The sequence below is a fragment of the Convolutriloba macropyga genome, chromosome 6 (genome assembly GCF_964194025.1).
Source record: "Convolutriloba macropyga chromosome 6, txConMacr16.3, whole genome shotgun sequence".
NCBI lineage: Eukaryota > Metazoa > Xenacoelomorpha > Acoela > Convolutidae > Convolutriloba > Convolutriloba macropyga.
Window position 1 is genome coordinate 65,185,470 of NC_134473.1, and position 15,142 is coordinate 65,200,611.

At 37.3% G+C, this 15,142-nt stretch overlaps 1 protein-coding gene across 1 annotated transcript in view; it reads right to left on the bottom strand.

Annotated features, from left to right (window-relative positions):
* Window positions 1-15,142, bottom strand: part of LOC142341870 (UDP-glucuronic acid decarboxylase 1-like) — a 380,310-nt gene that overhangs the window by 328,887 nt on the left and 36,281 nt on the right. The window lies entirely within an intron of this gene.

Consider the following 15,142-nt stretch of genomic DNA (forward strand, 5'->3'; position numbering starts at 1 on the left):
TAAAGGAAGAGAATAAATCATTAAACAAAAAAACACCCATTAATACAGACTGAACTCAAGCCATTTCACCAACAATTTTACGTTGAAACTGAATTAGAGCCAAAAACCCCTTATCTTTTATCTGAAATTACAAGAAATGTTACTTGGTTCCTAGTGGGCAGAAGAAGGGATTTATTAATAAGTGAATAATTGAGTCGTGATCCGAAAAAATTTTGGTCTGCAATTACCAAGAAAGAAGAAAAAAGTTTGAAAAAAATCAAAAAAGACAGCACCCAATTAATCCAAAATCTTCGGATTTTTAGAATCGTCGATTGGCCCTGAACCAGACATGTCAATTCTACACCTGTTTTTTCAAGCGCGTAATTTGTTACAGTTTTCTAGATCTGAATAATTTGACAAACAATAGTCAAAATCAATTGATTCAATTTGGTTAATTATGTTGTTAAATTAGCAAAAATAACAAATTCTTTATTCTACGAAATCCTCCGAAGAACCTGATGTAGACACTGTTCTTGGTGCAAATTGCACATATCTAGAAAACATTTTTTTCTATACTTACGTTAAATTAAAACAAAGTGGGCTAGCGTTGCAAATTTCACAAAATTTTCTGGAAGAAAGTTCCTATTAGTCAATTTTTTCGTCAAAAATTTTGATCAAATGGTGGAGCAAAACGCTTATATCAAAAAAACTCTAACCAATAAAAATTTTTAGACTCTCATTTACTCACTTCTTGCAAAACTCTCGTGAAAAATCCAGAAAAAGAGAACAGAAGCAACTCAAATAGTGAAAGGTTCACGAAAATTTTAGACTCAATAGCTACCCGGAAAAATTGAAAAAGTTTTTTTAAAGTCCAAATTCTACATTGAAAGAGCTTTTCATTTATACCACTGAGAACTCTTTACGATGAATATATCGATCCGTCAAATTTGACTGCACAAAAAAGACCAATTTGATTATTTAGTTCCCATCCCCCAGTAAAAAAGGGGTCAGAACAATTAGAAGTTTCATCAAATCGTTGTCCTGTACAACAATTCTGTTTGAAATATTAAAATTATTTTCAGAAGGCAAAATTACGGGGATGAGGAAAATCGTTTTGCAAGATATCTCTTGGTATTCGAAACCCGATTGTCGATGTTGAGGGTTTAAAAAATGTCCCAATTGACCATTTGAAGGGTCCATTATTCCAAATTATGTTAAAGATTATCGAAAACTTATTTGACGAGATGCCTAACACTTAGACGATGAATAAAAAACTTGCAACAATCCTGTAAGGCAATCTTCCAAGTGAAGGCATAACGTTACCAATATTCTTGTTCTTGCGAAGTTTTCGATTCACTTGCCAGACGTCTTGCAAGTTCTTGGATTCACTTACAAAAAGTCTTGCAATTTTTTTGTTCAGCAATTTTTTGTTTAGCAGTGCGCTAGATTTTGCATGAGCTTTTGTAACTTCTTTGACGACTACAGAGTGTGCATTACTGAGCTCCAGAAGAGGCGCACCTGATCTAGCCGCCAAAATATGACTCAAAAAGCTAAGATTATTGCACGAAGGGGTCCGAAACAAGTATGGGGGTTCATCGCTTTGTAGAAATAAACAAAAAACATAAAAATTAACATCTAAATCCACCAGAAAAGGGGCCAATGAGGGTTAAGTTCATAGTACTGAAGAAAGAATGAAGGAAAGCTTTTGCATGAGTCTTTGTAACTTCTTTGACGACAACAGCATTAGTGAGCTCCATATTGAGTGCAGAGCGCACCTGACCTAGCCGCCAAAGAAAAAAAAGTAGTGTCCTTATTAAAAAACATCAGTTAACACATAAGATTAGCAGAAAAATTAATTTCTGATTTACCAGAAAATTGAGGTGGACTTTTTAAGTTACAAATTGACAGAAAGATGAACAAAACTGAAACTTTGAAAACACGCCCTCAATTTTGGAATGAAAAATTTTTGAGGCCATTACACTATTAGCGATCGATTGAAAGCATCAAATAAGTTCACTGACAACTCAATAGCAAGACAATTTGACCAAAAAATGGTCAGATTAAATTTTGTGACTACAAAAGCATCCTCAAATACCGATAATGTCAGTAATAAGAAATATCCGACTATTGGTTTCTTCTATAAGCAATTCTCTTGATTAGAGAATGAGAGAAAAAAGTTGGCTGTTTTCGTTGTTTATTAGATCAATTTGGTTTAAAAACAGATGTTTCTAGTTGTTCGTTGGCAAATCATATTCAAATTTGAAATCTTGCAAGAAATTTATAAGATTGTTACGAGAATCCACATTCAAAACGCACTTCGGAAAAAAAACAAATAGAATCAGTTTTGTTCATCGAAATTCTTGCAAAAAAGCAATTCATTTGGTTTTCAACTAGTTTTTGCTTTCAAAAAACTCCGAAAAATTTCCAGAATTGAAAAACTTGAAAGATATTTGCTACATTTTGAGTCACAACTAAACATTTTTCCATGTATTTTGCATTTGTAATCTGTTTTGTGAACAGTAATTTGCTTCAAAGGTGCTTTCTAAAATAATAGTGCCCTGATTTTTATCCGCCTGGATTGAAATCTTGCAAGATTCTTGCAAGAAACTTGTAAAGTTTTGAGTCATCTTGCAAGATTCTTGCAATTTTTAAATTCACTCATCACTAGGGACTAAAGAAGTTCAATTTTAAATCTCTTAAATTTTAAAAGCTATTACATTTAAATTTTTTCAAGTTGACATCAGTTTACAATTTACGGCTTTGAGACGCGATGAAAAGTTTATTAAAGTGACGGAAGTTATTATTAGCAAATTTTGATACATACAGGGAGTGGTTACTTTTATTTCTCATTTGTGAATTAAGTTTACTCAATTGTTAAATGAGATGAACCCGGGATCAGATGGGAGAATTATCAAAAAACCGGTTGATTCAGACAAAAATTGGTCAATATTAGAGGAACCAGTCGGAAACATATGGTCATGACTTGAATTTACTCGCAATAGCGCAAACTAAAGCAAAACGCGTCCTTTTGTGTTGACAATGAAGAACTGTGCGATGCTTTACGACCATGAACCGAAAATGTTACCATCCGAAAGTGTGTGGCTGCGATCAGACAAAGTCAGTTCATGGTGTAGAACTACAAACCGTGGGAGGGTACATCACGAACAATAATCGTCGGATCATATTTTGACCAGCTCACCCGGGAACTTCCAAAAATTGAGTCAAATCCTGTAAAATTGATTTACCGGACATTGATCTCTGGTCATAACGGATATTCATACTGCTGGTAAAAGGCCTGCACACAGGATAACGACTAACCAAACAACTGGTTATTACTCGAATCACAATTTGGTTAGATATCGATATCTAGATAATTGTAATGCGTCAGATAAGTGTCCCTATTCAATTGAAGCATAAATAACTATTCATAATTTTATTGCCATTTAATGAGGAACAAAAACCAAACACACACATTTGGCAAAAATATCAGTTTGAACGTCCTCGAATTATTCCTAGTGATGTTTAGTATCCTTTTGTTATTAAATCCTTATTGTCCTTCTGTTTTTTGAGAGCTTTAAATGTCTTGAAAACATAATAGCAAACTATGACCTTAGTCTTATTAAAGGCCTAGCTTTGAACAATTCTCCTTAATCATATGTCGCTGACCAATTGTAGGTTACTAAAAGGAGCAACGGAGTAAAAAGTTTCAATTATTATATTTTCAAAACAACATTTTTGGGAATATAGAGAACATTTTTTTAAAAATTGTACCATGCAGATTTATAAAATAATTAAGAGAAATGCATGAAGTTTGATGAGCGTCTAAATTCAGAACAACAGTCTCAACAGAAGAAGAACTAAATTCTAGGTGACAGGTTCAATAATCAACGCACAGTAGACTGAAGAGTGATCGCAGGACGCCGTGATCAGTGTTCATTTGGTCCCGCATGACATGATCTGACGCAGTTTTGACAAAGTCTGATCATAAACAAGAAAAAACTCCTGGACAAGGCTTAATTAGACCCCGATCAGACCCTAAAACCTGGACCTCGTCTGACCATATCGGGAACTAAATTTAGTAACGAATTATTTAGTCCACCGCTTTCTTTTTTACTGAAAAAGAAGAAGAAATAAGTTATAATATTTTTTTCTCTAGCATTAACGAGAAGTGCTATTTTATTAAGATTTAAATTGAACAATAAACATTGAAACTGCATATTACATAACTTTCAATTGTTCGAATGTTTATTATAAAAAGACTGAATCACGCTCTGGTCAAAATCGGGAGTATGCTCTGAACAGATTAAGATCTGTTTACACATAAATTGTACAATGTTTGTGTTTCAGAAAAACCTCAAGCCAATTTGAGCTTCACGATGGTCTGTACAAAAGCCGATTCAATTTGGCTTGACATGTTTAGACAAAAGTATGGTAGCACCAAGGGCGCTTAATTTCAAGGGTCGAACCAAAGTCACTGTGGACAGTCTAACAAACAAGTGAATAAAAGGATCCGTGACAAGCCAATAAAGCTTTTAGTCAAACTAGTTAAACAATTTAAAACGCCTAAATATGAACAATGTACTAATCTTGCGTCACTAGAACATTTTGAAAGATGACTGGGTTGTCGTCCTAGATTTCTTGAGCAATGTGTAACGGCTGCTCTCCTTGTGTTTCACAAACAAAGTTTTACACCGCCCAGTTCGTTCTGAGTGGTTACAAAATCTGTCCGGATACTTCGTTTATGCAGTTCGCTTTTGTAACTGTATATCCGCTCTGCTGTACTTACCGTTGCATTATCTATTTTAGTTCGTAACTATTCGCTGATCTTAGGTTTTTCAACTATCAATTTGAACTGGATTGCTACAGATCACACAATACGGGATCTCTTTATGTATACCAGTTCAATTCGATAGAAAAAACAAATCGAAGACAAAGATATATGTCTAAGACCTGTTTGTGCAAAAATAATTAAATTTAAACCTAAGTTGGCTTTTGCTGTTTGTACTCACAAGTTGAGAATACCAGAAGTTGGGGTTGTAACAGTTGAATTTCAGCTCCAATAATTCGTTGATGCAAGACACAGTAACCGAATTTACTGCTCAAGAATAATATTTTGAATACAAGACACAGTAATAATTTACTGCTCAGGAGTATTTCTAGTTCAAGACACAGTAACACGTTATTTACTGCTCAAGACAATTTGTTTTGCAACATTTTGCTGAGTTATACTTTAAGCCGTTTTCTGCGGCTGCTACGTTGAGTTCTGTGTGTTGCTTTTTGTTATTTTCCCCTTTTCTCTTTTTTCTCACGTGACAAACTGTAGCTAGAACTAGAACCATAACTATAACTATTAAATGACTAGGACAAAAGAAAGTGTTTTGTTTCTATTTTCCCGCCTACACAAGCTTAGCGAGCTCAGCTCCAAAATCACCGGCCCTGTTTTCCTTCGTGAAAACATCTTCGTCCATTGATAATACTGGAGCGAGCTTCACCACAGGCCTCTTGTAGACTCCATCTTTTGTTTGAATCGTTGCTGATCAAATTGTTCGGTCAGAACCCTCCATATTTTTTGTTACTCGACCAAGTTTGTAATATCCTCGTTTATCACTGTCTTCGACCAACCAAACGAGATCACCTTTGTTCAGAATTCTGTTTGATTCACAATTCCATTTTTGTCGATTGTTCAATGTTGGCAGATACTCTTTTTTGAATCTATCCCAGATGAGATCGGAGTACGCTTGTGTTTGTCGGAAGAGCTTTCTATGATTAACAAACTCTTCTGCGCATGGTAGGTATGGTAAACAAACATTTTTGTTGCCAAGCAGCAAGTGGTTTGGAGTAATAGATTCGAAATCATTTACATCCGAACTGACTGGTGTCAAGGGTCTTGCATTCAACGTCTGCTCAACAAGACACATTGTTGTTGAAAGAACATCCTCCGTGACTGATCGATGTCCCAGCACTGCGTACATTGCCTTCTTGCAACTCCTAACCAGTCTTTCCCACATTCCTCCAAAGTGTGGTGCTGCAGGTGGGTTGAACTTCCATCTGATACCTTGTTGAATCAGATGTTCTTCAATTCGCACCTTGTTCCATGCTGCTATATGCTCTGCCAATTCTCTTTCACCTCCAACGAAGTTTGTCCCGTTATCGCTAATCATTTTGACCGGTTTGCCTCTTCGTGCAATGAATCGCATAATTGCGTTCAGACAACAATCAGTGTCTAGTTTTGGTACAATCTCTATATGTACCGCACGTACAGTAAGGCATGTGAATAGAAAGCACCAACGCTTTTTGTTTCTTTGACCAATCTTTACTGTGAATGGTCCAAAATAGTCTACGCCGACATTCGAGAACACTGTTGATGCGACTAATCGTTCTTCAGGTAGATCTGCCATGACTGGTTCCTTTGTTTGGGCTCTTCCTTTCGACATCTAATGCATTTGTTTTTGATCGATCTCAAAGCATTTCGTATGCCTAGGATCCAGAATTTCTGCTGAACTATGTTTCTGACATGTTCAGTACCTTCGTGATGATTATTCTTATGTTCATTTTGCAAGAATAATTCAACTACATGGTGCTTCCAATGTAATAGTATTGGATGCTTGGTTTCGAAGTTCAATTGACTTTTACCTATTCTGCCCTGGGCACGAATAAGTCCTGGCTGGTCAAATTTTGCTGTATTTTGGAATTTCCTTTTCAGCCTTGAGAGATTTCATCTCTTCAGCAAACTGTTCTCGCTGCAGTAGTCTGAAGATGCTTGCTTGTGACCCTCTCTTTCTTCAGCACTTAGTGTTTTTGTTGCCGGTTTGTGTTTTCTAAATACGCGCTGTACGTATGCCATTGTATTTACAAGTCGATTGAAATTGCTGAATCGTTCCCACTAAACCATCAGCTTCTTCTCTTTAACCTTTGCTGAGAACACCATTTCGTCGTTTTGTTCGTCTGAAGCAAACGTAAAATTCAACTGTTCAGGCCATTCGTTCTCTCGTTGCTTCAACCAGGCCAACCCAGTGAGCCATTCACTTCTCTTACGTTCGTCAACATTGATCGCTCGTGTCCCGATGTCAGCTGGATTGTTAATACCACTCACATGATTCCACTGTGAAACATTAGTTGTGTCCAAAATCTCAGCCACTCTGTTTGCAACAAACACCTGTTGCTTACGGTGGGAGCTATGAATCCATTGCAGAACAGTAGTTGAGTCTGACCAAAAGTTGCAACTCTGAATCTTCGATTAGTGTTCCTTCACTATCTGTTCATTAAGTCTCACCGCCATCACTGCTGCTTGTAGTTCCAAGCGTGGTATGGAAAGGTGTCGCATTGGTGCGACTCGGCACCTTCCGATTACAAATGCTATGTCTGCTGAGTATTATTTGGGCTTTGAATGTAGGTATGCCACAGTGCACATTGTGTCTTCAGATGCGTCGGCAAACACATGAAGTCCCCATTTGTCCTTGGCTGTGCTGAAGTATCTTCTATCAATGCTGGTTTCTGCTACTTCTGGAAGCTGCGCCTTCCACTTCAGAAACTCTTCTTCATCGTTAGGTTCTACTGAGTTGTCCCAATGTTGTCCATTTTTGGTCCAAATGCTCTTCAGGAGTCGTCTCATATGGACACTGAATGGTGCAAACAGTCCAAGAGGATCAAACACTGAAGAAGCTAGAGATAAGATCTTCCTTTGGGTGATTGGGGTCTCAACTTCTTTGCTTGTACCTCTACAAACCTGTAGACTATCATCGGTAATCGTCCACTGAAGCCCAAGCACCGATGACCCTTCCTGGCTGGGTTCTACTTCAATCTGCTTTGTTTTGCTGATTGATCTTAAGTCCTTTGGGATTGCGTTGGTTACCACGTCGCTGTTGGTGATCCACTTCTTCAGTTCAAATCCATGTTTTGAGAGAAGAGGTTGCAGTTGTTTGAAAACTTTGATTGCTTCTTCAGGTGTTTCGACTGACCTGATGAAATCGTCCATGTAGAAGTTATTTTGGATTGTTTTTGCTGCAATTGGGAACTCGTCTTCGTTATCGATCGCTACTCGCTTCAGAGCGTAGTTGGCACATGTTGGTGAACTCTTTGCTCCGAAAACATGACGTTGATACTCGTAAATTTGCACAGGTTTGTTCACTGTTGGTCGCCACAGGAATCTCAAGCAGCTTTTATCCCGTTCAGCAACTAGCACTTGCAGAAACATTGATTCAATATCTGCGGTTAGGGCAATTGGTCCTTCTCGAAATCTGAATATTGTTCCGATCAAACCGGGTAGTAGATCGGGTCCGGCTAACAGCTTGTCATTTAGGCATACATCCTTGTATTTTTCTGCAGCGTTGCAAACACGGCGAACTTTACCCGGTTTATTGGGGTTTAGTACTGGATGGTGTGGAAAATACCATTCTTTTCCGAAAGTGCCTTTGACTTCCCATATACCAAGGATCTTCACAAACCCCTTTTCAACATCTGTATCAATTGACTGTTGATACAATTCTTTTAAATTTGGGTCTCGTTGGAACCTTCGTTCCAGTGAGTAGAGCTGACCAATGGCTGAGCCGTAGTTGTTTGGGAGATTGGGTTCTGGTTCACTCCAGAGCATGCCCACTTCGTACCGCTCGCCTGTAAACTTTGTCGTGCTCTCTAGAATTTTCTGAGCTTGCTGCTCTTTCTTTGATTGACTTACAACATTTATTTTGCAAGCATAGGTTTCTATGTCCCACCAAGATTGGATTTTTTCTGCCACTTTCACATCTTCTGTGAAGGCAAAATGACAAACATTTTGACTTTTCTTGCCTGTCATGGGACCACTGACTACCAATCCTAATTCTGTTAAGACGGCGAAAGGCTCACTTCGTGTTCCAATCTTATAGTCCAATGGACGTTGAATTTCGTAGGCATCTTGTCCAAGTATGATGCCTATTCCATCAGGTTGAATGTTCTGTTAGTGAGAACATTCAGGTGTCTGAATTTGTTCTTCAGTTCCTTGTTGTCTTATGTTGTGTTTCCCAACGAGATTGATGGGTGTGCAAAAGCTTCAATCGAATGCACCTTTGAATGTAGTCCTTTTATTGTGATAGGAACCTTCTCTGTCCTCAAATCTTGCGTCCCATGTATGCCAGCTATGTTTAAGGTAACGTCCGTGCCTTTGGCTTGTAGTTGATCCTTAACACTTTGATCGATGAAAGATACTGTTGAACCACTATCGAGGAAAGCGTAGGTCGTCAACCTGTTACCAACACTCTGAACCGATACCGGAACTATTTGAAGAAAACTAGTAACTTGGTTACTCTGGTTGATTGTTGCTGCGCTAACGTTAACTGCGTGACTACCCTCGTCCATTTGGTTTTCTTAGTGTAGCAGTCTGTTGTGCCTTTTGGTAAATCCATTTATACCGCACGGGCGGACTTTACAATCTTTGATTGCATGCCCTTTCCCCAGACATCCATAACATAAGCGTTCTTTCCTCACTTCCACGTATCGATCATTCACACTCATGTTTTTGAATGACGGACAGTTCCAAATTTTATGAGTGCCATCGGCTAATGGACACTGATCGCTTTGCGTTTGCTTGGTTTCTTGCAGGTTTGAACTTGCACTGAAGTTCGATGTCTTCGAGAATTGTTTTTCTCTATTTTTGTTGCGTCTGTCTTCTTCTTTGCGTTCCCTTTAAACGCTGAAAACCCTTCATGCACGAATGCCATTCGTGATAGCCATTTTTCAAACATGATTAGATCAGGCCAGTCCTCGTCTTTGTCATCGACGTAGAACCACCATTTTTCTTTAAGAACCTGTGGTAGCTTATCAACCGCCATGTACAATGTCGAACTTGATCGCAAATCACCAATATGTTTGTACTCTTTAAGTACGTTCACGAAGTTAGATACAATAACAGAAAAATTAATCAGGCTGGTTGAATTATGAGGTTTCACTTGATTAGCTTTTCGTAGGCTCTCGAGCTGCGCATCTATAGTTACATGCGGTCTTCCAAATGTTCTATCTAAAATGTTCCAGGCAGCACTATAAAACTGTCCAGAATAGCCCATTCACGAGGTTGCAGATTTTGCTTTGCCTGTTATTAGAGTCTTCAAATGGTTCATTTTTTCTGAGTCGGGAATCGTGCGTTTATCTACTGTTGCTATGAACATGCTAGACCACTCAGGCCACTCCAGCGGGTTTCCGTCAAAATTTTTCAACCTCAATTTTGGTATACTACCGCTTGAATGTCCAGTGTTGTAGTGCCCTCCAGCTGTCGGCGATATATCCCGCTCTTCAGCACTTACTGAGCGTTCACGAGAGTTTGGGTACCATGGGTAATGCCTATGCTTGTTTCGTTCAGGGCTGACGTTGAAGCGAGCTCTTGGTCGAATTGGTGTTTGCGTGTCGTTCATCGAATTCGCCCACTCCGAGACATCTCTCCATTTTGGGGTCCAATTGAAAGGTGACTTGTCACTTGCCTTAGTCGATTGAGAACGTAAGTCATCTTTCTCCAATGCTGTTCTTTGCAATTGGCGCTCTAGGTCTCGCTCCTTTTGCCGAAGCTGATGCTGCTTCTCTAGTTCTTTCATTTGCATTTCTAGCTCCATCCTCTTTCGATCAAACTGGGCTCGTTCAATTTGCAACTTTCTTTCAAATTCAATTGCAAATTCCTTTTTTCGTTCTTCAACCCGACGTTTCACTGAAGATGTTTCCGAAACGTTTTCTGTATCCTGACTGATTGTCTGCACGATTCGTGCAACCGTATTCGTCGTTGCATAGCTTGTGCTATCATGGTTTTGGTTAAACTCTGGAATTCCAACCTTTTGTTCTATCTGATGCACATTATTCGCAGGCGGTTGCTCTCCATTGGCATGAAGAGTTGACTGACTTTGCTGGCTTGACATGTTTGTCTCTCCGTGGATATACGGTAACCACTCTGCGTTCAAATATTGAAAGAATTTTTCTGTCTCAAGTTTGCGTTTTAAAGAAATATTTGGGTCTCGGAGAGTCTCAGCTTTCTTATTCACGAGTTTTTGAACGCTGTCGTCCAATTGCAGTATCTGCTGATAAAGAGTCTTGAGCTTGCTTGGTCGATCTTGATTCTTAATGAGCTCAAAACCTTCTTCCTGTTTCTCAATCCAGTTGTTTCGCAAGTTGTTGATCTGACGATCCAAAATGCTTTGACTCTGTGACGGAGTCACTTCTTGTGTACTTCGGGACTGCAGCTTGAATCTCTACAGCTCCTTTGTTTGTTTGCTTTAATTGAGTTATGTTTTTCAAAGTTCCTATCTGCTTTGCCTAATTGGCTTTGCGTTGTTGAAATGCTCGTTGAGTTTTGTTCTCGTTCGTCGATGACTTCGTCACTTCGACTGTTGGGTTGGACAGCAGTTTATTCCACTGTCCGGGTTGGCGGACCAAATGTAACAGCTGCTCTCCTTGTGTTTCACAAAGAAAGTTTTACACCGCCCAGTTCGTTCTGAGTGGTTACAAAATCTGTCCGGATACTTCGTTTATGCAGTTCGCTTTTGTAACTGTATATCCGCTCTGCTGTACTTACCGTTGCATTAACTATTTTAGTTCGTAATTATTCGCTAATCTTAGTTTTTTCAACTATCAATTTGAACTGGATTGCTACAGATCACACAATACGGGATCTCTTTATGTATACCAGTTCAATCCGATAGAAAAAACAAATCGAAGACAAAGACATATGTCTAATACCTAATTGTGCAAAAATATTTAAATTTAAACCTAAGCTGGCTTTTGCTGTTTGTAAACACAAGTTGAGAATACCAGAAGTTGGGGTTGTAACAGTTGAATTTCAGCTCCAATAATTTGTTGATGCAAGACACAGTAACCGAATTTACTGCTCAAGAATAATATTTTGAATACAAGACACAGTAACAATTTACTGCTCAGGAATATTTCTAGTTCAAGACACAGTAACACGTTATTTACTGCTCAAGACAGTTTGTTTTGCAATATTTTGCTGAGTTATACTCTAAGCCGTTTTCTGCGGCTGCTACGTTGAGTTCTGTGTGTTGCTTTTTGTTATTTTCCCCTTTTCTCTTTTTTCTCACGTGACAAACTGTAGCTAGAACTAGAACTATAACTATTACTATTAAATGTCTAGGACAAAAGAAAGTGTTTTGTTTCTATTTTCCCGCCTACACAAGCTTAGCAAGCTCAGCTCCAACACAATGCTCTAATCATATAACGCTATTTTAAAACAATATATAGCTATTTTAAAGTGAATTACAATGTTATTATCCTTTTGTATCGTTAATGTAGAGTAAAAGTAAAGCAAGTGAAATGAAATTATGAAACTTTTGTTATTAAATTCTCAAATTTTTTGGCAATATTTAGAGTGTCATTTTTTCAGATTGCGCCTTAAAGACATGTGAAATGTTCGAGAGAAATGATATTGGTTTGGTAAGCGCCTTAACAGACTCACCAAGAATGGATCCAAAAAGTTGATGACAAGCCTGATAAAGGACGCAGAATAGTCCTAAGAGTGATCGCAGGATATTGTGATCAGAGTTCAATTCGCTCTGGCTTGATCTGATTATACTTAAAAGTTTCGACATAGTCTGGTCATAAACAAGAGAAAATTCAAGACAACGATTGTTCAAAAATGGGGACATTTGTTCAGAAATTTCTGATCAGAACAGAAAATCTGGACTTCGTCGGTCCATATGGGGAACTATATTTAGTAACCAATTTTTTTACTCTGATTTTGCTTTCTGAAAAACAAAATTAAAAGCAGTTCTAAAAATATTATAAAACCTTTTTGTCCTTACATTAACGAGACCTGTTATCTATTTAAGACCTAATTTGAACTGTAAACGATGAAACTGTACATTAAACAACTTGCAAGGATTTTAGATATTTACTTGAAAAAAGGCTGGGCCACGCACCGGTCAAAATTGGGAGTGTGCTCTAAACAGAGTGAGCGCTGTTTACAAAAACATTGCACAATATATTTGCATTTCAGAGAAACTTGACAACAGTTTGAGCTTCGCAAAGGTCTGTACAATAACCTCTTCCGTATGGCTTGATATTTTTAGGGAATAATTTGGTAGCACTGAAAGATTTTATAATTTCAAGCGTCGAAAGAAAATTTGAGAGGAGGCTGAATCAAAAGTCTGTATAATAAAATCTTTGAAAATCCATTAAAGCTGTTTAAAAAACAGAGTTAAACCTTTATAAACGCTGTTCTTTGTCTTTAAACGGAAAGCTTTTAAATATTGAAAACAATACGTCGATTGGAGTTAAATCAACACTACCTTCGCCTAAAGAAAACACTACCTAAAGCCTAATGAAAACTATAAAGACATCAAAACAGATGTGTATGTGTTTGACTGGCACAGCACTAATATTTCTGGGTTTTGTTTCAGATATATTAATAGTCCATAACAGTTGGCTTCGTTCCTTAAATTTTGTATTAGAACAATATATAAGTAAAACAAGACTCTATCTAATATTTATCCGACAAAAAGGAGCAATTTAGCACATGCTTTTACTTTATTTTGGTTTTTGCGGGCCATTATATAAATATGATCTATAATTCATGTAAAACCATAAGTCTAAAATTATGAGATGAGTTCGTATATTGCATTAAAAACAAACCGATAATAGAGTACATTAATTTCTTACAAAACTGAATCACATCAATCTTTTGCAGATAAAAGCTTGTCGAGATAAAATCAGAAACAAATTTCTGATAAGCACAAAAAGCAAGAAAATTATGCAGAATTTCGAAACAGAGACCAAAAGAGGCCGAACTAGCTTATTTAGTTTATTGCACTTGGTTATGAAAAAATTTTCGAATTCATTTTGCCTATGAACAAAAATGCCTCAAAGATTCTGCGACTAGCAACAAAAAATATCACAACAATTGCATAAAAAGTTTAATAAAAGTTTGAAACAAAAAAAAACAATTCGTAAGCGTACACTTATTTATTGGGATGAGTGAAAAAAACACTTGTGCCAAAAAATTTTTTATAGTCAGAAGTAAGAGACAGTTTTGAAGGAACCCCATCTAAACAAAAGATTTTTTTCGCCTCGCGAAAACATTACACTTTTTCTCACTCTACTTAAAAAATGCAGCTCATTTTCTTCTTTTGATTTTTGGTTTTGCAGATAAACACTAAAAAACTATTTTCTTAAAATGGATAGCGCCTATAAATTAACCATTTGAGTAGCGGTTGGTGGCTACCAAAACGGGTAGTTGGTAAGTTGGAATGAAACAATCAGTTTTTTGAAAAAAAGCCGATGTCAATTCTTTTTGTTTTGATTTTAGTTGAGGCTAAGATTGTTTTTACTGTAACTTTGAAAATCAATACAGAATAGAGTTGCAAAGAGCAAGTGATATGCATAAACACATAACTTTCACTCTCCGCCACAACAACTTTTCAAATGCAGTAATTTAAGCGTATTAAATAAGAACGTGTTTGTTAATCAAAACCAAGACTAAGACATACTGAATCTTTTCCATTTGTCCCCCCCCCCCAATTACGGTATAAGCCCTTAAGGGGCAGAGTAGGTGCCATTTGTCAACTCGTTCTGTATTGCACGTGATATGTGGGAGGAGTGGGAGGGTGCAAATAACATGCACCAGCTAAGCTGTGATCAGAAATTGAAAGATCGGACATATTGAATTTGTAATTAAAAATTTGGAAAACAGAGTCCAAGCTCTAGAAGCAGAACGACAGCATAAAAGAGTTTCAAATGTTCAAATTGAAACTGTTAGCGGTAGTTCTTAGTTCTTAAAATTTTCCCTTTTTCCGATTTTCCCTCAAAACAAGCTGAATCAACTGACGTGAGTAAGAAACATATTTTTCGAATTTAAAATTTAGTTTAATGGCTAATTTGTTGAACTATCTAAAAGTTATAAGATAAAGTATAAGGATATATATGAAAATAGTATAAATGAAATTTAAGAACTGTTTACCCCCCCCCCCCCCACTCCCACTTCGGTGGAATATTTAAAAAAAATATTATTGACAGGATCACACCTTAGTGATACGGACTAATTCTAATATCTAGATCTAATTAACTATCTTATTAGCACTAAAATAGAATTAATTTGTTCACTCAGGATTTGAAAAAAAAATATTGTCCGCATGGGGAAAGGAAACAGCTCCGAAATTTGATATTTTTGCGGTCTTTCCAATTATAACCCACCCCCCCCCCC